The sequence below is a fragment of the Sebastes umbrosus genome, chromosome 19, assembly GCF_015220745.1.
Source record: "Sebastes umbrosus isolate fSebUmb1 chromosome 19, fSebUmb1.pri, whole genome shotgun sequence".
NCBI classification, from domain to species: Eukaryota; Metazoa; Chordata; class Actinopteri; order Perciformes; family Sebastidae; genus Sebastes; species Sebastes umbrosus.
The window spans coordinates 5,151,199-5,174,965 of record NC_051287.1 but is presented as its reverse complement, the minus strand read 5'-3'; the positions used below and the strand labels follow the sequence as shown (position 1 = coordinate 5,174,965).

Genomic DNA, 23,767 nt, shown 5'->3' with positions numbered 1-23,767 from the left:
GCTGAAAGTTTGACGACAAGTGAAGTGAAACTGAATCAAACTGATCCGGGCAGCTCTGGAATAAGGTCACATACTTCTCCAAATGAGAGTGCCGCAGGCCAAAGTTATAACACGAAATGCACTTGTGTGAGACAGAAAGGGGACACGCAAAACAGCCTGTTCTCGCAAAACCTTAAAGTAGGTGTGCAGCCATGGTCTAATAATAATGGGAGTATTAGACAAAGTCTTCTGGTTTCCTGTTCTGAGCTGGCTGGGATGTTTCTTGCAGAAAAGAAAATCTTCCCAGCTGGAGCCCCAAATCCTCCATCCTGCCCGTCCACTCCCCAACTGTCTGCCTGCCCAACAAATACGTGACTGGAAAAACCCCAGACTCCTGTGTTTCAGCCGTAGACTAGCTGTGTGCCTGTGAAAGAATGTTTGTTTCCCAGACTTAACTCCTCCAGCTAAATCAGCTGGTGCATCTCACCGACCAGGAATGAGCTACGTTTGAAAACGTTAGAGTCATCCTGAAATTAAAGATACTTGTGCAGTGCCCATTCAAAACATGCCTGTTCAGGATGAGTGCTTATTAGGCATTGCTGCTTGCAGCCCTCTGGAGAACTGCTCAACAACTTCACACTCGACACTGCGCTTCTTTAGGTCAAGAGCAAAACACCTGCCATGAAATAGGTCCATCATACACCCAAGTCACGGCTACTTACGGTCAGAATCACCGGCGATATACACTCTGGTTCACGGGAAAAAACACCATGGGCCGGATTTACCGTTAACAAGGTAAACAAGCAGCTATAGATTTATTAGGATTCGGGCTGTCAATCGATTCGAATATTTAATTGCAAAGTAATCACACAATTTACCAAAATCTACCTTAAAGAGAGATTTGTGAAGTATTTAATACTCTTATCAACATGGGAGTGGGCAAATATGCTGCTTTATGCAAATGTATGTATATATTTATTATTGGAAATCAATTTACAACACAAAACAATGACAAATATTGTCCAGAAACCCTCACAGGTACTGCATTTTGCATAAAAAATATGCTCAAATCATAACATGGCAAACTGCAGCCCAACAGGCAACAACAGCTGTCAGTGTGTCAGTGTGCTGACTTGACTATGACTTGCTCTAAACTGCATGTGATTATCATAAAGTGGGCATGTCTGTAAAGGGGAGACTCATGGGTACCCATAGAACCCATTTTCATTCACATATCTGGAGGTCAGAGGTCAAGGGACCCCTTTGAAAATGGCCATGACAGATTTTCCTCGCCAAAATTCTGTGTATTGTTTGGAGCGTTATTTAACCTCCTTTGCGACAAGCTAGTACGACATTGTTGGTACCAGGCAACAACAGCTGTCAGTGTGCTGACTTGACTATGAACCAGAAAATAGTTCATGAAGTTTATGGGGAGGTCACGCATTAATATTTGCCTCCCGTTCACTTCCATTCTATGCGAACGAAAGTGCATCTTTGCTTTCAGAATGCAGTTCACTTTGGTGAACTTTCAGTTCGAAAATCGCCTCAACAGGCGATGGTCAGACTTGTCCGCATTCGCGCATGTATGACCGGGCCCTTATTATTCCTCTTAACGTGTACACCACCTTAAAATGGAGGCTACATTATACTTAACAACTTAAAGGATTTAAAGAACAAAGTCCAGTTTTTCATTCCCTCGTTGTTGCAAGTAGCATGTAGCATGATCTGACATGCAGCCTGCCTGGACTTGAGCTGGAAATCGAAACTTAAACGGCTTTGAGAGCACTTTGTTTGCACTTGCCCATCACGGGAATGATGCAACTTGCAAGCTCGGACCACTGATTCACTAAACCTGCTCGCTTGCAATAGTAACGAGGATGGTTAGGGAGAATGTATCGGAGTAAAAGTACACATTTTATTTAGGAAATGTAGTGAAGTAAAAGTGAAAGTGGACAGAAGTAAAATACTTAAGTACTGTAACGAAGTATTATTACTTTGTTACATTACACGGCTGCCATCGTTGCATATGAGACCATTATGATAATTCTTCTGAACACGACATTGTAATGACAAAATCACAGCAGTTGCAATCCAACATCAGCTCTCCCTCAACTGAAGGTGAAGAGATGATTAAATTATGTTTCCTCCTCACCGCCATCAGAATTGATAACGCATGATGATGGAAAAAGTGAAAATATTTCAATTAAATGTTGGGATAAATCGTCTCATTGGAATTGATGGATTACTTTAGTCTCAACTTTTTCCAGTTTGTCTGTGAGTCTTTGCCTCTCAGCAGGTGAGGCTAAGCTGCGGTACATCAGACAGCAGGAGTTTCTGTCTGCGGTGAACACATCAGAGGCTTTAGACTTGTTTTAAGGAAGTAAAATGACAGTTTTATCATTATTTACAAAGCCCTGCGGGAACTCTGAGTTTCCTACTCTGGTGTTTACTTTGTGTTCTCCTCCGGATTAGAGAACTGAAGCCCTGAGGGGAAATACTCGTTTGTTACGCCTATTAAACAAAACAGAAAAAGCTACTTAAATGAAACTACTTTATGGTCAGGCAAACAAAGCAGCACTTGTAAGATTTCATTTTTTTGCATTCTTGTTCCTGACAACCGCCAAACAGGCCCGTACAAACGGGAGCAACACGCCAAGAAGAGTTAAACAGAGAGAACTACAGAGTTATGGTTACATTATGAGGAAAATTACAAAACTAAACACAACTATGACCCCTTCACATTCAATGTTGTTTAGGCTAGAAAGAAAGAGAGCGCTCTTGTGTTTTGGCACTCCATTAAGTTTAAACTTGTGTTTATTCGCCCCGTCTGAGATAGCACATCCTAATTAAGCACTGCTAATTCATCATCTGAGCCAAACCCCCCCTCAGGATAAACAGTGGGATTCATTCTGGACTTGGAGGAACCATTTGTTCCAAGTTGTTGTTGTGGTCTGTTGGATCAAAGCCTCAGAAGTTGATCACATTGTGTCAGGCCCCGACACACCAGGCCGACGGTCGTTTTTCGGACAATTTTGGGCTGTCGAAGAGTGTCTGTCGGCCTGGTTTTTGCGGTGCGGCACCGTTTTCTGAGGCTTATTGGCTGATTCAGCATGTTGAATCAGCGGCGGAGCCCGTCAGTGAGAGAAATCACTCCGATTGGCTGTTAAAGTTTATGCCTAGTTCACACTACACGACTTCAGCCCTGATTTTCCTGCTCCCCGACAGTTTTGGTGCTCCCTGACAAAAAGCCCCAGCGTTGGCTCGCCGCTCACACATCAGCGCTCTAGTGTCATGTGTGAACTGTTCAAAGACGTGAACCGAGAGGCTCTCCGATGCCCCGCAGACACATTCCAGATGCTAAATGCAGTACCTGTGAGGGTTTCTGGACAATATCGGTCATTGTTTTGTGTTGTTAATTGATTTCCGATTATATATATATATTTACATAAGGCAAGCATATTTACCCCCTGCCAAGTTGATGAGAGTATTAAATACAAATCTCCCTTCAAGGTACATTTTGGACAGAAATAAATTGTTTAAACCAGCAGTATCTTATAAAGTAAACATTGGTCACAAACAAAAAAAAATCGAAGATGTATTTTTCGATAATATTACAATAGTGGTACGAGTTCGGTATTTTGTCCAGTGCTTTAAGAGCTCATTTAAAGGCTAAAGCCTGGCGTAGCATACTGCTAAATAACTCTCTTTAACCGTTTCACACTGCCTACTACTGAGGAACGCAGTAGTAGGCAGTATGTATTGTATACGGTTTTGAATACAGCCGACGTTTCCACTGCTGCAACAAGCTCATCAAGTTTGTAAGATAATCTATGTGTGAATGTGAATACTGACAGCCTGTATTGTCTTTGGTGAACTTCACTGGTTTATTTCATCGCATGTACAGGAAGACACAGCGACTGGATGTGCTGCCGCCTCGACTCTTTTGTTGGAGGACAGGGCAGCCAGGTGATTTAGTGGGCCTCCGCAGTGCTCGGGGCTTTAGGAATCTGATTGGAGGGGCCGAGGACTACTGGTGACACTTCATATATCAACCACATCCCCCCTGACAGAAAATCACCAAGGTTTAGGCTTAGACTCCTCTCCAGACAAAGCTTAAAGGAGGATCAACATTTTATTACCCTACGCAATGCTCTACGGAGTAGCTGGAAACTCCAACATCAAGTGTCACTGCGTATCATCAGTTGCATTTTCATTCAGATAATCCCGGTCCAAGCATGTGTCAGACATATTTCTTATCATAAATTTAAATATCAACAAAGAACATTAGTACTGCAAACACAGCAAATCTATTAGGAGATACTCATAATATGAGATATGAGCTGCCTATTTTCAATAAATCACCATGAGTCTCTGTGGTACAGGTTTCACAAAGACATTATCAGTCAGAACGTGTTTATTGGTTGCAGACTACAGCTCTCTCGGCTCATATAGGAGGTGTCATGTGTCAGTGTTAACACATCCGGAGATTGAGAATGGAGAAGAAGATAGAGGAAGAACATGTGATTTTCAAACCACACAGGAATACATTACTGCTTCTGTCACTATATATGCACATGAATGAAACACATTCAGCCCACTGACGTTAATGGTAAAAGAAGAAGAAGATATCTTTAGAGAGAGAAAGAACATTGTGAGAAGGCAAGATGAGAAAGGACAGATAATGAATGAGCGGGACAAGAAATCATTCATTTTGTCCTCAAATAAAAAAGAAAATCCCCCGAGGAAATGAGTTGCACTGGACAAATGACTTGAATGTAATGGAAGAATTCTACATTATGCATTTGAATGAAATAGATGAAAGTGAAATTCCTGCAAGAATATGGAGCCAGGACAGTGAGTTCAGATTTTTGAAAGTAAAATTTGGCATTGAAAACAAAATTGGAGCTGAAAAAGGCTCCAATAAGGATCTCCAGGTCTGAAAAGTGAAGCCAATGCTGAAGTGCCTTAAACTTGCATTCTTTCTAACAGCCAGCAGGGGGCGACTCCTCTGGTTGCAAAAAGAAGCGTATGAGAAAATGAGCCTACTTCTCACTTGATTTATTACCTCAGTAAACATTGTAAACATGAGTTTATGGTCTCAATCGTTTCAAGTCTTCTTCAATACAGCATGATGTTCATTTAGTAAATTATGGTCCCATTTAGAGTCAAATAGACCATAAAGCAGGGGATGCTTTAGGGCGTGGCTACCTTGTGATTGACAGGTCGCTACTACGGAGTTGTCCAGTCTAGATGTTGTCTGTGCTTTTGTCTTACAACTTTAACCCTTTCACAGTTTGTTTTTCTGATCATGAAAGTTAATTATTGCCTTTTTGGCCACCTAAAAATGTCTTATTCCGCGTTTGGTTGTATTTATCTCCTCCCTCTTGTGTCACTGGTTGCAAAAAAACAAGATGGCAACAGCCAAAAACCAAGATGGCTATGGCCAAAATGCTGAACACGAGGCTTCAAAACAGCAGTCCACAAACCAATGAGTGACATCACAGTGACTACATCCACTACTTATAAACAGTCAGTGGTTCCGGCGAACCAGCATAACATAAGTTCAAAGTTTAAAGTTTTAACCAAGTGAAAAAAGTGACAGAGAGAAACAGACGTACTTGTGGTTTGGGAGTTCCAGGTGAACTTGTGGAAGCCGTTGCCGTACTGTAGGTGTGCGGTCACGCCGGAAGGCTTCGGAGCAGATGGCGGGGTCAGGAAGACTGACATTCTCTCCTTCGTATGCAGATTATATGGAAATCACGCTCTTCTTGCTCCCTCCTCTCAAACCCATCTTCTCAAAATCACTGAAAAAAGAGTGATATGATAATCATTTGAAAACATCAGAATGCAAAAATATCAAAAAATAAAATAAGTTTTTAAGGTGCATTGTCAAAAAAGAAAAATGAACAAGTGTGTTACATTCATTCTTTTAAGCTGGGGTAGACAGCTTTGGAGAAACCAGCAAGAGCAAGCAAAATTACTAGACAAAAACTGGCATGGCCATATTCAAAGGGGTCCCTTGACCTCTGACCTCAAGTTATGTGAACGAAAATGGGTTCTATGGGTACCCATGAGTCTCCCCTTTACAGACACGCCCACTTTATGATAATCACATGCAGTTTGGGGCAAGTCATAGTCAAGTCAGTACACTGACAGCTGACGGTTTCTGGACAATATTTATCATTGTTTTGTGTTGTTATTTGACTTACAATAATAACTATATACATACATTTGCATAAAGCAGCATATTTGCCCACTCCTATGTTGATAAGAGTGCAATTCATTTGTGATTAAACGGATTAACTATAAACAATCATGCGATTAATCATGATTAAATATTTTAATCGATTGACAGCCCTACTTTGTGTATTCTTATGCTCCCTCTGTTAAAGCCCTGAAAGAGTGCAACAGAAATGGATGAATGGATTACACGAGCTGAATCAAAGTAGAGAGAGGGAGTAGATAAGGTGAGAGAGGATTGGTGGTGTGAAAAGACAGGACTGCTGCTGCTGCTGCACGGTGACAGAGAGAGAAGAGATGGAAATCTGAGGCGAGACAGAGAGAAAGTGAACCTATGAAATCCCTCAGCTCCGGCGTAGCTGAGTTGAATCCTCTCCTTTGGTCGAGCAGTGGCATCCGAGAAGGATCGTGCCATAAAAATGATACAGAGTGCAGGACTTTGGCCATGGCCAGGGGAATATTCATTATACATATCCCTGCTTTCATTACGCCTCAGACTGCACACAGCACACAGTGTCCTCTTCTCATCTACTTCCTCTTTATTGCCTCCATCTCTCACACGGAGAATTCATTAGAAATTGACCGCGTGACAAGTGTGCAGAGCTTAAACCGCTTAATGGATGCAGAAGATAATAGACAGCGCTCTCTGTGTGTGCAGAGACAGTTGGGAGTGTCAGTACATACAGTGTCGACTCCCCTACGGAACAATGATTATGTTAGCTTGTCTGACTTTTTCATTAACACACACACACACCTGCCTGTAATGGAAATGTGGACAGATAAGAACTTTTTCTCCCACAGTCACCTTATCACGAGGCTGCCAAGCAACGCCGTGTGTTTACCTGTCACACCAGATGCATGACACTCTCCTCATCATGTTTGCCGCGGTGGAAACACTGATCTTTGGTTGCAGATTGCAAGCTGTGTTTGCTTTCCACTTCCAGGTGTGAATGGAATGATTGTTGTGTGGGGGAAACTTTGCCCTCCTCCTCATGCACCGGTTGGCATTAAAAGGGGCAGCGGCGTGAAGCCATGATTACGACAGGAAACAAGGAAATGAGAACCTTTTTGGGAGGTAGATAGGGACTGTACCCAAGGCATTTTTTTAATTTCTTCTCATGAGGAACTGCCTGATGTCGAGCAGGCAGATGACTCATACCTTTCACTATAAAACGCTCAAGATAAACATCTCCTTCCTTGAACAATGTCGTTGAGATGCTTTGAGATAAAGTGTGAGCCAGTTTTCCAATGAATTTAACTGGAAAATTAAGGTGATAGCGAAAGTAGTTACATGTTTCAAAGTACTTCAATCTGATTTCCACAGTAACCTGACTTTACATGACTTCTATGGTAGTAAGGGTGTGTAGTAGCTTCCTGGAAATATCTCATTCTTATTATCTATTCATGGTTTATTTGGTAGGGACAAACTGAACAGACAAACAGCTATCCCATGCAATGTATCACAGTGTTTATAGCGAATAATAATTTACAATACCCGTTCCTAGAAGGGCTTTTATGAAAGAAATTATCATCAAATGCAAGAAGTAACAAGGACTTTTTTTGTTTCACCATTTTTTCTTTAATAGTTGAGAATGTAAAAGCTATTTATTGATTGTAACAAGACATCTCGAGGTCGGCATTTTGGCCGCCATCTCGTTTCTTTTTTGGGCAGGAGCTCAAACAGCGTTTCAGACAGAGGGTGAAAAGAGGTACTGCAGCACACTTTTACAGAAAAGTAAAGCGTATTTTGAACATTAAAGCATGTAAACATGTTCTAGTAGAAACCCAAAATACAAGTATGCACCTGAAAATAAGAATAATAGGTCCTGATTAACATAGATACAATAATCAGATTAGACATGCTAATTATTATTTATTTTTAACCGATAACCAACCTTCGTTAACCGATTATTAACCGACAAGATTAGTGCGTCGCATGCAGCGGTGCCCCCAGCTGCAGTGTATGAGCAAAATAGACAACTTGAGTTCCCAGTTCACCCGTCCAGGAGAGGTAGCAGCCACGGTGCTGCGCATATTGTCGAGGACACATGCAGCCACTTTCCAAGTAAAAGTCCACCACCACCACTGCACCATTTAGTTTAGCTGCAAGGTTTTCAGCTGTGTGTCTGCCTGGCGTAACGTTACCGAGTGTCCAACAGACTGTATGTGTGTGGCGGAGGTGAGTGTGGGGTTGTCGGTGGCATTATAGCTGTGAAATTAGCTGGAGCAGTGTGTGTAAAGTTTATTTGTCTGTGAATAAATGCTTCAACTCCTCAGCTCAAGACCCGAGCAATCTTCCTGTATCTTGCAACAGCGGCTCAGACTCTCTTAAGGTGGACCAGCTGTTCTCCTTTAAGTGACGAGCCGCTCCTCTGAGTTTTGCTCAGCTTTTTATTTAATTTTTTTATATTTATTTTAACCGTTTAACCGGTTAAAATTCTTAATGTCAGTTAACGGTTAAACAGTTATTATTAACGTCCCTTGATCAGATTGGACATTTACATCACAGTGTCTTAATCAGTGTGCATGTAAACACACTCAATGCACTTTCTCCAAACTTTATAGAAGCATGTGACCGAAACAGACCCTGAGAGAACAATGAGCCATCTGGAAGGTGAGATCACTCCTTAAAGACAGGGTGGAGCTGGCGATAGGGATTGCAGATGGATTTAACCCAGACTGACACTGTTAGAAGAATTTTTACACACTCTGGTAACTCATATATCACACACACACACACACACACACTGAAACGTACACATACGTACATGGAAGTGGTTAGCCGATCCTACTTGAATTGAGCGGGGCCTCTCTCAGAGATACTTATCTCGGAAAACTCCACATGCCAGTTAAACCTCCTCCGCCTGTATCGCTCTTCCTTGTTGGAGTAAGCGAGAGAGGAAGGGAAACGGTTGTGTTTTCATAGGCCGGCCGCCCAGCCTGACCTCTGTTGGCATGCAGCCAGGCTGGAGACACTTGACTTAATCCAACATGATGAAGCGGTGGGGCGACCCAGTCATACTGGACTCCAACTCTGGGTGGTTCGACGGAGACGACGAAACTAAAACAATCATGAACAATGATGTCTGCCTCTAAGGATTGCCGGGGTCACTGACTCTTATTGGACAGGACGGGGGTAGGAGGGCATGTACACAACTCCTTGGCTTGTCCCACAAAGCGTCCACCAGAGAAAACACATTGAGTCACTCTTTCTCATCCGTCACACCGCCGTGCTCCACATTACATGTAGAAACTACATACTTAAGCTGCTATGGAGCATTTCCATCTGCAAATCACAACTGTGCTCAGGGTTGTAAAGGTTAATTACAACAACTTTTGCACCAGATTTCGCAAAGCATTTTTAGACAGTTGCATTAAACAGGACCAAAGCACTTGGGGAGAATCAAAACAGAGAACCAAAATAGTAATAATACACTGATTAGATTGGACAACGGGGCTATGTTTGCAGGAGGGGAAGTAACTACAGCGTTATAGAGGCTTAACTACTACGAGATCTAAAGAAAAACTTGCCTCTTACAGACTAACTATCATGCAGACTTAAAGCAAAAACCCAGACTTTGCAATAAGCTATCAAGTCTGCAGTCATAAATACTATAAGTAATAAATAATTGTTGTCTGAATTGAAGCGTTTTTCCAGATGGAAAGAGGTTTGAACAGTCCACGGGAGGATTCCTTAATGATAACCAGCTGAAGACAGGAAAGGAAGAGCAGAGCAGATCTGCCAACCAAACAGACCCTTTACTTAAATAGATTATTACTAATTACTAAATGATTTATCAACATTTATCAGTCATTAGTATGCAAGCCACTATTGACAGTATATAAGGGGCAAGCAGCTATGTTAGTGGGGACATGAAATATGGTCCAGGAAGTCCAGTTTGAGTAACAGATCCATATGTTTGAAGGCTTATCAGATGCCAAAACACAGCACAGCTGTTTATAATACTCCAAGACAAGATTCCCTACTTCTGGAAAATCATCACGATGACTATAATTTAATCTTTCATCATGACAACAAGTACAAATACGGTGTACACGTTCCACATATCTTCATACAACGGTTCGTATGATATCTTACGAAAAGTTATTATTCATGTGTTGTGAATGTCCAGTAGGTTTAGGAAAAGATTGTGGTTTGGGTTAAAGGTAGTCTATACGATATCCAGAGCATCAATATAGCAGCGGAGTGGAGTAATGTCTACCTGAGCAGAGAATGAAGTCAATCTCTGTGTGTGTTGTGATCAGAGCTTCTCTGTGCTTTGTTGACATCACTGCGCCGTTACGAAACGTACGTAGGTGGCGTTAGTTGTGTACGTAAGTTAAGTAACAAAAGTACTGTAAAAGTTGACGAAACACGGGACATGAACAGCGGTCTCCCGGGTGATAGTACTCCCTAAGTGGACTTTGTCACTCTTTCTATTACGTCACCTGACTTCCTTAGCGGCAGCCCTATACATCATGGCTCACAATTACGTGGGTTATATACGAATTACACTGCATTACTTTTCGTAGGTATAAGTACGAACTGTGGGTGAGAACAGCCTGTCACGTTATCTAGTAATCTACTATGAATGTGCGTTTGCATGCATTTGATTAAAAAGTGAAAAGTCATTTGGCCAGAGTCAACTTTTTAGTCTGACAACAGTGTGTGTTTTTGCCATAGCCCTCTGTGTTGGCGCCCCCGCTGCGTCACCGGAATAACAAATGAGGGGGCTGAGTTTCTTTTCATGCAAGGCTAAAGTCGGTCTGAACGTGAACTTAGTATAAATTGCTCTCATGTTTCCAGAATGACATTTTGCTTTACAAATCTTTAGGCAAAGACAGAGATGATGCTTGTCAGCTCCCTCGGTGTCAGTAAGCTCATTTCCATTCTGGCCACGCCGTCGGCCCTGTCGACAATGTTTGCCTCTGTCTCCAGTTGGACGTTTTTCTCAGCGGAAATCTGCGATGATAAATGGTGCGACTTCCGTCATGGTCATTAATATAAGAAGTTATTTTTTTGTCTTAATCCCTCAGCCGCTTCCCTATAATGTGTTTCAGCGTGTGTTGCGGAGGTCACCGCTGCGATGAAGAAAGCCGTGGGGTAAAAATCAATTTAACATCAACAAACAGCGTCATGTGATACATCATCAAGCATATGAATGTGTTTTGTGATTACGCCAAACCTCCATCCCCCATCACACACCCTCCTCCACCACCAGTACACACAAACACACAGTCAACACTCAAGTACAACCATGATGTGATTTATGGGGCCAGCGCTGGACGCTGCTCTGCAGGGTAATGCTTTAAGCTCTTATCTGCCTCTCCTGTAGAAGGCAGGCCTCATATCGTTTAGGAGAGGTCTATAAAGCATCGCCACTAGAGATTCATACGCCCACAGAGCTGCAGAGAGAGGAGGAACACAACAAAAATACTTTCTTATTGATGGGAAGTCGGCTTGGCTGAGAAGAACAGTAGGTGGGAATGGTTTCTAAAAAGTGTGTGAAATGTAGAGTGAGGTCAGAGAGCCGAGGCTGAGCTGTGAAAGAAAAAACAACATAATAGTTTTTGGAAGGAGAGACGATATGAAAGGTTATTGAAAATTTAAATGGTAAAAAACTGTCTTATCCGTGCCGGGGAATCTTTGAGGATGCTTTGTGTCTTCAAAGACGGCAGCAAAACACAACCTGTTAAGTCTGATTCAATCTAATAAGCTCTAACATAATCCTCTCACTTTGGTCTTTGCAGAGTGAAGTGTTGGCTGAATACTAATAAAGCTCAGAGGGAGCTGAAAGGAGACACATCTCTGTAACATCTTATCAACAGTGAACAAGCAGAGCTGTACAGAGGACCTGGCATTTGTGTAGGTGTTGTACTATACTTTACTGAGCGTGCACTATACTACCTGTACTATACAAAGAGAAAGTGAATAGAATAAGACACTCTTTCATGTCTGCAGCAGCCGTTTCCAGTCTACACACATAGGAAGAAACAAAGTTTGCTGCTGGTTCATTCAGAATAAGGGCTGTCAAAGTGAACGAGATAATAACACGTTAATGCAAATTCTTTTTAACGGCACTAATTTTTTTAACGCAATACTGTTACTTGCGATAGTTTTAAAGCCTAAAATCCTAACTCTCTGTGTAATTGTAATAATTAACGCTGGATTGTAGCCACTAGTCTCATGTTGTGCAATGAAGGTTTCATCTGTCAACAAACACATCTTGTGTGGTTGAAGATAATGATAATAATGGTTAATTACATAGCAGCAATTACAAAGTGCTTTACAAAGCAGACATAAAAACAACAAAGGATAGAATACAATGCCAGATACACACATTTCCACAAATATATAATTACAAACTAGAGGTAGACCGATTAATCGGTGCCAATAGGACGTTTTACAAACTATTGTTATCGGCGGAAATGGGCTCCGATAGTGGCCGATTTATCTCTCGAATATATAACGAAATCAGCTCTTTGTCCCTGATACGAGGCTGGCAGACAGGGAGGAAAAGAAAACATTCATTGTATTTTAACTTGCTGTACGAGACGCGAGACAGAAGTCATTGTGGCCAGTCACAGCCACAGAACAACGCATTGCCCATCGCAAATAAATAGAAACATTTCCAACGATGTAATCCAGCAAACACACTTTAGGATATTCTGTTACGAATTATTACAAATAAATTCGGAAGACAAAAAACTGGTTTATTAAAAACGGCGTATGCAAAACTAGCCGACTAGGCTGCTCTAGAAGTAAAGAAGATATCGGCCGATTAATCTGCTTTTTTTCTGCCCCAAACTATCATTATTATATCGGTGTTTTAGAATCCACTATCGGTCGACTTCTATTACAAACACACAAATAAATCCGAACGAATATCATTAAAATAATTCATGTGAATGTGTTCAGATCTGCCACCTCTATGGTGAAGGTTTGATTAAGTTTAGGCAGCTAGAACTTGGTTAAAGGTACGGATAGTTCATGATCATGGGTAAAAGAAAAACTCCTTGGTTAAGGTTAGAAAAACATTGGGGTCATGACTAAAAGACATCAACACTGACGGCTGGTAGGAGACAGGATGCAAACAGCAGTTTCTGGAGTCAAAGTCACACACATTGTTCATAGTTTAGTCATTTTAAGAGCTTGAACAAACAAATGCTGTCATCAAACAGGATATTGACATCATCATGAAAAATGCTTTAAATGTGGTGTTGTTACCAAACTCCCTCTTTTTCCCCTCTATGTCTTTGTATTCAAGTGGACGTCTAAGTGAAAGGCTCAGAGATAAATGGAGGCTTCCCACATTCATCTTTGTCAAGTTCAGTTCCTCCTTCATGTCCTGCCTCTGTCTCCCCCTCTCACCTCTTCCTTTGGTCACCCAAAAGTATACGTAGCAGCACACTCGGTTAGTTCATCCACATTCCACACGGAGATATAAAGCTATAATTAGAGATGTCTGAATCCTTGTGAATTCCTCCTATCTGTCCCTCAGGTAGAGGTTGATCTGCTATCTCAGGGCCCGGCAGGTTTGGAGCGCAGACTCCTCCTGAGCTGATTGTGTTGGCTGGAAATGGAGCAGATGTCTCCAGATGGTTGACCGTACCTCTCCTCTCTATCTGGGTAAAACACTGACGGAGCAGGCTGGCCTCACAGAAGCAGTTCAAACACGAAATATAATTGAGGTAAATCCAGGCTGAGGCAATGTAGTCTCATAGTAGACATAGACGGAGTAGGCAAGATGGTACAGGAACTTATATACGTGGTGTCACATTTTACAAAAACTATATCTTGAAAGTATAATTCACTTAATTCTAGATGACTAACCCGCCCTCTCTTTCTCAAAACATAGACATGGTAAACCTCCAAGAGTTTAAGACTGAATAAAACTGCACATGGTAGTTATATACTGTACCTGGACAGCCACAAATGACAGAGGTCACAGGACAGGTCAATAAAACAGCTTAGGGACAGTAAATGACATCATACTTTTTATGAAAATCAACCTGCGGTCCTTCGATCTCTGCTCGCGATAGGTAATCTATCACTGTCAACATGTTGTTGTCCTTTTTTTAATGCAGTTGCAAGCAGGGACCATTAAAAAAACACACCTTGTTGGTGTGTTCAAGGACACTCTGACACCTGAGATTTGCAAAGCAGGCTGCAGGAAAGCAGGAAATTCATGAGCTGCGTTCTACAAAAACCCCAGAAGACAAAACCAGGACGCTGTGAACAAGATAATGAGAAGTGGATTAAATCATTTTAAAGTCTATCTGAAATTATAATACATTTTTAGCCGCTGCGACAGCGAGGCTAGTATTGTTTTCACCTTGTGTGCGAGTCATCATGTCAAAATGCGGTCCTGGAGACACCGACTGTAGCAGGAACTTCTGCGGAAGCTGTTTTGAGGACTTTGCCAGCTGTTTGTTTAAGGGCTATCAAAGTAAGCGCAATAATAACGTGTTAACGCAAATAGGTTAGGTTGTAGCACACTCACTGTGAAGCTAGCATGAAGATACTGGTATCATATGAAACTAGAAAACCTAATGAATCCATTTCTACCAACCATGTCATACTAGCTTGTTTGTGAAGGAGGCTAAATAACGCTCCAAACTTGCGTTAAATTTGGCGAAGAAAAGCTGGCATGGCCATTTTCAAAGGGGTCCCTTGACCTCTGACCTCCAGATATGTGAATGAAAATGTGTTCTATGGGTACCCACGAGTCTCCCCTTTACAGACATGCCCACTTTATGATAATCACATGCAGTTTGGGGGCAAGTCATAGTCAAGTCAGCACACTGACACACTGACAGCTGTTGTTGCCTGTTGGACTGCAGTTTACCATGTTATGATTTGAGTATATTGTTTTATGCTAAATGCAGTACCTGTGAGGGTTTCTGGGCAATATCTGTCATTGTTTTGTGTTAATTGATTTCCAATAATAAATATATACATACATTTGCATAAAGCAGACATATTTGTGCACTCCCATGTTGATAAGAGTACTAAATACTTGACAAATCTCCCTTTAAGGTACATTTTGTACTGATAAAAAATGTGTGATTAATTAGGAACCATTGGTCCTCCCCAATTTACATCTCTGGCCTGAGTTGGCGTTGAACCTGGTGTGATCTCATCACAGAATGGTCTCTAGTTGTATATATCCTTGGTGTTTGTTTTGGACTCGTATTTGGTCAAGCATCGTCTTGTTGGAGTCAGTACCAACATTAGCAAGCCAGGCCAACTAAATATGTCCAAAAGACACTTTATCCTCTTGGATAAATATGCACAATAGTTGTTTATATAAGATAATTCAAATTTCAGTTTGACTTATAAATAAATAATATAAATAAAATAGTCAGTTTTAGAGCTCTAAATCCACCAGTATGGCACTTTAAACTGTACTTTGTTATCTACAGTGTGCAGAGATTTCCTGCTAATGGCACAACCTAACAATAGAATTAACTTTGTGCTGAAACCTCAACAGTGTCTCAATCAGGGAGCTTCTTTAGGGCCCTACATTATGATTTAAGCTGATGAGACTCACATTATTCTGAATTAAGCACACTTCCTACACTGCAGCTTAAAGGCAGCGTTTCCTTTTTCTCTTCTAGTCGTGCCGGTAGCTCAGATGCTCAGAATGGCGTGCCGGGATTTAACTATAGCCTTTTAATGTCTGCGCACCCATTGTGGTGAGTCATGCTCGCAGGACGCAGCTATGCTTGGAATTTAGGTTTCATTTGTGTTTTTGTTTAGAGGCCTTTCTTCCCGAGTCCACCTGATTCACAGCTTGAACAGAATGATTAAAGAAAAGCATCTCACCATTCAGGAAAGAACCACTGCAGGCATTTTTCCATCACTTGTGCCAAAAATAATATCTTACACTTAGCAGGACAGATTCCTATCAACTCGAAGTGTGCATGCTCCACATGGTTTAGCAGACTCACACCGTGGAAATTGGTGTGAGAACAGTTATTAAAGGGTCAGTTCACCTAAATCACTTACGTTTTTTTTCACATACAGTGCACCATTTGGCAGCAATGTCTGTGGATTATCCAGAGTAATGCAGACATTGTTTGTCATTTGATTTGTCTTTTTTTAAACGCTTTGAGCACGAATGGAGACGGATAACTCAAATGGATATGGAAGGTATCGTGTCATGCCAAGACTGCACTGACGTACATGAGCGGAAACTGTGCATATGTATAAACTAATACTACATATTTTTTGTTCTTCCGTGGAGTTTGTGTTGGAATCTGCGTTGTGGTGGCGGCTGGTCGTTTGCTGGCGTTAGCGGACTCCATTTCTAACCGAACGTTAGCTATGGTTGCACATTGTTGGCCCTGCCAATAGATCCCCCCTAATTGTTACACACGGTCTTTTAAAAGCAGTCTAGGCTGATGGAGAAAATCCAGAAAGCCATGGAAGGTCTCATTTTTTAGGTTAGGCAACAACCTGTTCACACATTGGCAAATAAAAGAACGATTAAAAAAACGTTTATACTTGTAAAAACGTACATACAGTCCCGTTAATAAATTCCAAGTTGTGCACAATGTTGCATGCTTGTGTCCACACAAGGAAACACACAACAAAGTAAGTGGATGACCCTTGCACAGTGTCCTAAGAACTGGGAGAGGTGATACTTCTGCAATGCTAGAACTGATGAAATAAACATGAAGGACTCCCACAGGACACGCAAGGCAAGTCTGAATCAACAGCATCTGTTCTTCAGGCACACACACACACACACACACACACACACACGCACACACACACACACACACACACACATATGAAACACCAACTTCTGCCGCTCACAATACTTGCCACGAATCTCTAACTCTAATAGTGACTGATTTCAGTGACTGTTACTGTGAATATGGCACTCCAGCTCCTTTTCTACATAATAAGCTGAGTCACAGATGGGAGGAATGAGTGACACTGTTCAGAACGATACCAGAACAATACTCTTTCTCTAAATAAAGAGGAGGAATAACACATGGCAAACCGGGCACGGTAGAATCCCTGGATATAATTTGTCATGTAGATGTTTTGTTGTGTCTGCTCGAGAGTTTAATGCTGTCGCTTCTAATGGGTCCCACAGGGAAACCGGAGAGACTCACTACTATCACCTTACTATTGTCACTCGCTGGTGTACAGTTTCAGACAGGCTCCACAGGCGGGGTGCAACAAAAGGGTGCAGACAGACGTATTCTGCAAATGTATAAATATTTAACCACAGACATTTACATATACTGTATGACGTTAAAGGTTCTCTACACAGGATTCAGACCAGTAATATAGCAGCAAATAACTATTTGTTATGTAAATATGAAGACAAAGAATGTATATTGCCAAGAGGTAAAAGTCAATTGTTTGTTCTAGGATGTTACTAATTAACCGTTTAACTGTTGACCGACAATTAAGCATTTTAACCAATTAACGCTAACGGTTAAAATGGTTAAAAGAAATGTTAATAATTACTTAAAAAGCTGAGCGGCTCAGAGGAGCGGCTCGTCACTTTAAGGAGCGAGTTGTAGTTTCGTAGCATTTATTCAGCGACAAATAAACTACTACTACATATTCTACTGAAATGGCCTGTGTTAAACAGAAAAATATTATAAATATAATAAGCATTTTCAGTCCAGAATGGTAGCAGTGGCTGAAACACCTGAGTTTTGTCTCCTTGTTTCTATACTCTGAAATACAGGAGTAATGTCTACCTGACAGCTTTAAAAAATCAGTCTGTCAATCAGCACTTTGATATATGGGAGAGGCCAAATCACCAAACCACTTCCAACCAAAACAAACTTCTGAATGATTTTACAAAGCATGAGAACAGAAAACAAAAAGTCCTCCAACATAAACAATAAAACAGGTTGCTGTTCTCAAATGACTTATAGGAGTGTCTTCTGATCCAGCACCCGTTGACAATCCATATAAGCATTTATAAAATGATTAATATGAGCATTTTCTCACTTGCCAAACTAAAAAATACCCTAAAACCACACCACAGCTCCCTAAGTGTTCGATTTAACAACAAATGCTGTTGTTTTCTTCAAAGAGACTTGTAAAACATGAATTACCGGGAAGCTTGGCGGAGGTCTGCGCTCTCCGAGTGCCATTCTAGCTTATTATTTTGAAGTTAAAGTCATGAAGTGTTCTCATTATTTTCTCCATCTCCTCTGGTTCTTTAATGAAGCCGGGCTTTCTTCTCCATTGGTCACGTCTCACGTTAATCAACTTTCTGTCCAGCTTATAATACGGCCATTGTACATGACAGGCTCCAGAATTTAATCTAGAGCGGAGCGGTAAGCGAGACGCCCTTCACAGCCGATCTACGTGTTACACTCCTCCCTTTTAACCACCGAACCTTGAGCGGGGTCACTCAGCCGGAATGGGTTCGCCAGGACAAGGTCGCGAGTTCAAACAAGCACATCAAACAGTCAACATGTTAGAAGCGTTGTGGGAGTGAAAGGCTGCTCGGTAGGTGGTGTTTAATGGAGGGGACGGCCTCCTTCAGCCTCACTTGGTAGGAAACACACGCAGGTGGTCAACGGAGAGGAATAAGACCGCAAGGTGCTCTCACTGTAAACTCGCTCTGAATGATACTGTCAATCTCTTGGTTTACTTTGTCAGCGCGGGGCGTCAAACTGCTCTGGAGGTGGATTAGGCTCTGTTTGAACATAACTTGCCCTCGGCAGAACTGCAATGAAGTGGATTTGGTTAATGGGAATCTGTCCATCACCATATCTCAACTCGCTGTACATTCAATTACTGCACTGCCTGCCTGGCTGCCTGTAATTATTTACTGATCTGGCCGACAGAGCTTTCAAGTTCAAATGGGTGTGTGTGTGTGTGAGGCGGCGGGGGGTGGAAGTATAAGGGTGGAGGTGGATGGGGGGGGCCTCCCTAGAGTTTATTACAAGGGAGGACGGTCATGTGTCATTGGAGTTCATTGTGCTGCAGTGCCAGCGTCCCCGATGACTCCTAACAGCGAGAGGAACCGCGGTGATTAAGCAGGACGACGTGCTCGCAAATTGATCTCCAACAAAGAGCGTCATCGTCCTTTGTTGGGCGGGGGAAGAACGCCAATGATTTAAATCCTCTTTGTTGATTTGAAGAGCACTTCTCATAAACATCCGTCTCAGAAACCCCTCAAAGAAATCCACAGTCATGTTGTTTGCAGAACATTTTGGCGATAGAAAAATTGGGTTTGGAGTCAGCGGGGAACTAAATGAAGACAGACACATTTTGCCCACATAGTCACCACCCTCTGGTCAGGCTGTCAGCATCAATCTGTGTGCGTAATATTTTAATAGGCTGGGGTAATGTATAGCCACTAATCTAGACGCCGCTGACATCCCGCTGGCGGGCGGCCAGGTGGGTTTCCCTCTCAAAGTCTTTCGCCTCTCTCGCGGAGCGTCTCTTCTCTTCCTCCTGTATTCTGTCTCTCCCACCCCCCTCCGTCTCTTTATTCCTCCGTCTCTCATTTCATCCTTATCGCAACTATTAATCTCACACAAGTGCTTCACTCAGCAGGTCTTATTGTGAGAGCCACCTGCCCAGAAGTGGGGGGTAATGAATACGAAGATCGCTCCTTCCACATCGGCAACCCCCGTTTTCTTTTCTTGTTGTTTTTGCTCCGCTCTTATTTTCATCTACTCTGATTTATTTGCTCTTGCATTTCTATAAAACCAGTCAGGATCATTTTCACCCCTTGACCCTAAAACCTGAGACCTCGGAGCGGTAGATTGCGATGGCATGTGTGTGTTTCCTTTAGAAGTACCATGATGGTATGGACAGCTGACGTAACTCGACAGTGTTTCTTGTCATAACAACTTCTGACCCGGACAGCTGGGAGGGCGGCAAAACAGGGCGCCTACAATCATTAAACAAATATCCATGACTGCTTTTTATCCCTCACAAATCTGACTTCTGATCATTTTTTTATTTAAAGGAACAGTGTGTAACATTTAGGGGGATCTATTGGCAAAAATTTAATATATTATAAACAAAACTATGTTTTCATTAGTGTATAATCACCTGAAACACCAAACACTTGCTCTAGAGAGAGCCTTTAACGTTTTTACGTTACCCCAAGGCCGCCGTAGTTCTCCCAAACGCTTGTGAAACTGCGGTAACGTGAGCCTCAGAGTGCAAAACCATGGTACCGCCAGCCGCTGCTCCTAAAGTAGTGTTATTATGGTAAGGATGGCATCTGAGCGAGGCAAACGGTGATGATATTTTCCGGTTAATAAACTAGTGACAACACTGGTGTTACCGATTACACCGGCCATTTCACAAGAAAAGATGACAGTCATATGTGGAGCGCTTACTTTGATCTTTAACGTTGAATCACCCAGCGCCGCTGAGCCACGCACACAAGGCTTTGACCGCTCCGCCCTCCGCATGGCGATTACCTCATTAACGTTGAGGTTCCCTTATAGAATTGGGTTTAAATGCGAAATATTGCGAAATAGGCGCTTTTGCTTTTTGCTGTGACACCAAATCCTCCGCCATCGTCTTGTTTGTCAACTCTCTCTCATCTCGAGTGTGTGAAATCTGAGGGAGCAGACACTTTTACTTGCAGTTTGTAGCGTCCATCGTCCGGTGTTATTGGTAACACGCGGCTGATATGCAAAAATGAATGATTATTTCTATAAAAAAAAGTGAAACGACGGTGGGGGCGTTGGGCAAATAATGTAATCAGTGTATACCCAACACCGTGCAACACCGGTAACACTAACTATCGTCTACTTAGCGGCTAACGTTACCGCAGTCTTGCAAAGGGAGGAGTGAGCGGAGGGGTATTCAGTTGGTTGCAATCTGCAACCGCACCATGTGTCGCATGTTAGACAGACATGTTCCGTCTTATTTCTCTGTACGTGTCACATCTGTCTTTGTATAAGCTCTGACAGTAACTGTCATACAAACCAGTAATGCGAAATGACATTTTTACTGCACATATGTGTCCTTCATCTCATATCAAAGAGATCGGAATAGCGCATATCACCACTGTTGAGTGAGAACTCTCCAAAATACGAACTTTTCAGGAGTAAAGAAAAGCTGTCTTGTTTTAAGCATGACCACCGAGCATATTTTCTTAGTTTAACCAGTGGGATTTCAAAGGGTTTCATAAGACCAAATGTGGTGGAGGTTTTCTGAAGCCCCAGAGGAGCATTTCATTCTTCCATTGAAGTGAAAACATGAAAATCACCAAAATTGGAGTCACATTTTCACTGGCACTCTTCATGTCTCCATGTGCAAATCCAATACTGTTGTTGAAGAGAATAGCTTTTGTTACTGCTTTGCTGATGCCTACACACTTTCTATACATGCCCCTCTGCAGACCCACTAATGCATACTGTATGTGATGCAGAGACCGTCGGGGGGGAAAGTGCTGCTGTATGGATGAATCCAAAGTTAACGAATGCAAAAAAATACAGTATATACACTGTACTCCGCACTCTCCAGGGTGGCGAAGGGTAAAGCTTTTTTGGGCAGAAAGCGCTGACTGCTTGCACAAAGAAACGCTCCTAACCCACTCTTTGTTGCACTTTAGGGAGACGATATGGAGGCTGAAGGTGTGTTATAAAGCTGCATCAGCTCGCTGTTGATAGTTTAGAAGGTGTTGTGTCAGAGCAAGTCTGGTTTACGCCTCATCCCCTCACAGTCGGAGGGCTGCGAGCCAGCAGGTTTCCCCGAACATGTTCATACTGCCTGTTGGAAAAAACCCTGTGAGCTGTTCACACCCAGACTCTTCACAAAGAACAGGTCTCGGCCCTCCTGCCAGGCCGGTGACCTCTCTCCAGTCTGTTGTCTAAGTACCCAGATACTTCCAAGCCCTATTTCCTGCTCACTTGTAGTGACAGGAGGGAGTCACTTCCTCTGATACTTGCGCCTTTGTCTGTGTAACACCAAGCAATACTCAGACCTTTTTCTGTTGTAAAGTCATTCCTAATAGTCTCTCTCTAGAAAAAGCACCACTTTAAATCTTGTGTTTCTGTTTCCCTATACTATAATTCCTGTTTCGCTGGTTGTGAATGAATGCTAATAGCAGTACTGGTGAGGCCGTTATCTGAGTGCAGTTATTAGTTTTGATGTAGGGTCAACGGCAAACATTTTTCATATTACTGTTACATGATACAATCACAAAGAAATTGTCTAATGTGCTACAAAATAATCAAATGTAATCTTGAATAACAGAAAGCAATAACTTTAGTTCTTTATATTTGCACACTCGTGTCTCCTGATTGAAGTGGTTTTAGTGCAACGACGCCTATTTGCCGTGTTTTCAAGAAATTCCACAACTGCTAATTATCAGACTCCCAGCGATGTCGTGATTCCACGTGGGTTTGTGCTGCTGCTTCGGAGGTGGTTGGTGCGAGCCAAAGTCAGGATGTAGGCTGGAGCGTCTGTTTGCATCCACTAAGCAGTGACAGTGTGTATTTTGTAGGAGTGGAATAAAACTGGTGTGCTACTTGGTCTTTCTACAGTATTAACCTGACCTTTAAAAATGTTACGTCCTTGGGGAATGTTATCTAGAATCATTCATTTTTCAGTGAGTTTTTTAATATTTCCACTTCCCTGTTTTGATTACACCCCCATCTCTGACATTTGCTCTTCGAATGCCGCCCACTGACAACCTCCAGGGCAGAATGCAAACAAGATTTTATGCATTATTGGAAAGTTTACGATGGATCGACTGCACCGAAACCAACCAACCTTTCATTCAGTGTTCTACATTGAGACGAGGGAACTTCATCTTAAACTTAGCATTTTTCTAACCAAACAAAAAATAAAATGTACAGCCATCAAGCACCTCCACACACATCTCTGTGTGTTTGCGCACTCATCCGCATGCTGCGTGCGTTTCTGTTTGCGTGTCTTGAATCCAATGTCAGACATTTAAATCCGATCCTTGGACTGTTGTTGTCTGAAATGCACTCCATGACCCCCCATCCCCAGCCAGGCACCCTGTCGGTGGGACAAAGAGCGTGTTGTTATACGAGGGGCTTTAGATGTGTAATTACCCCAATCTACTCTGCAGGAAGCTCCATAAACACACAACTACATACCTCCCTGCACCTGAGATTTACACGGAGCGGGGGGAACAGAGAAATTCTTCACACCAGGACATAAACTAGAGTGACAGCAAACACTAAGCAAACAATGTTTTTATCCTTTAGCTGCACCGCCATAAAAATAAGTGAAATCAGATCTTATGCCGGGTACACACTACACGACAATCAATACAATTTTGGGCCTGATTCCTCCCTCCTGACAATCATCAGCAAAGCCCTGGTTTATATGGTTCTATAGATTATCTTTCCAGATATTCCTGTGGTGTGAGGTACGTTAAGAGTGTTTTTATATCCCCCGATCAGCTCGGGAAGTTCATCAAGGCCGTACCGATTTCAAATCGTGAATATTAAACATGTTTAACATGAGCTAATGCAAAACGCGAAGCATAAAGTAGTACTAAGATGGAGCTCAGAAACGAAGGACCAACTTGTTGATTTGTGGCAACAACGCAAG

The 23,767-nt window shown here is 42.2% G+C and overlaps 1 long non-coding RNA gene across 3 annotated transcripts in view; it reads right to left on the bottom strand.

The window, feature by feature from the left end:
- LOC119477925 overlaps positions 1–23,767 on the bottom strand; it is a 121,452-nt gene that overhangs the window by 48,108 nt on the left and 49,577 nt on the right. For all 3 annotated transcript variants that reach the window (XR_005204346.1, XR_005204347.1, XR_005204345.1), the window contains one exon: positions 5,598–5,783. This is a non-coding gene — a long non-coding RNA (uncharacterized LOC119477925). The remainder of the gene's footprint in view (positions 1–5,597; positions 5,784–23,767) is intronic.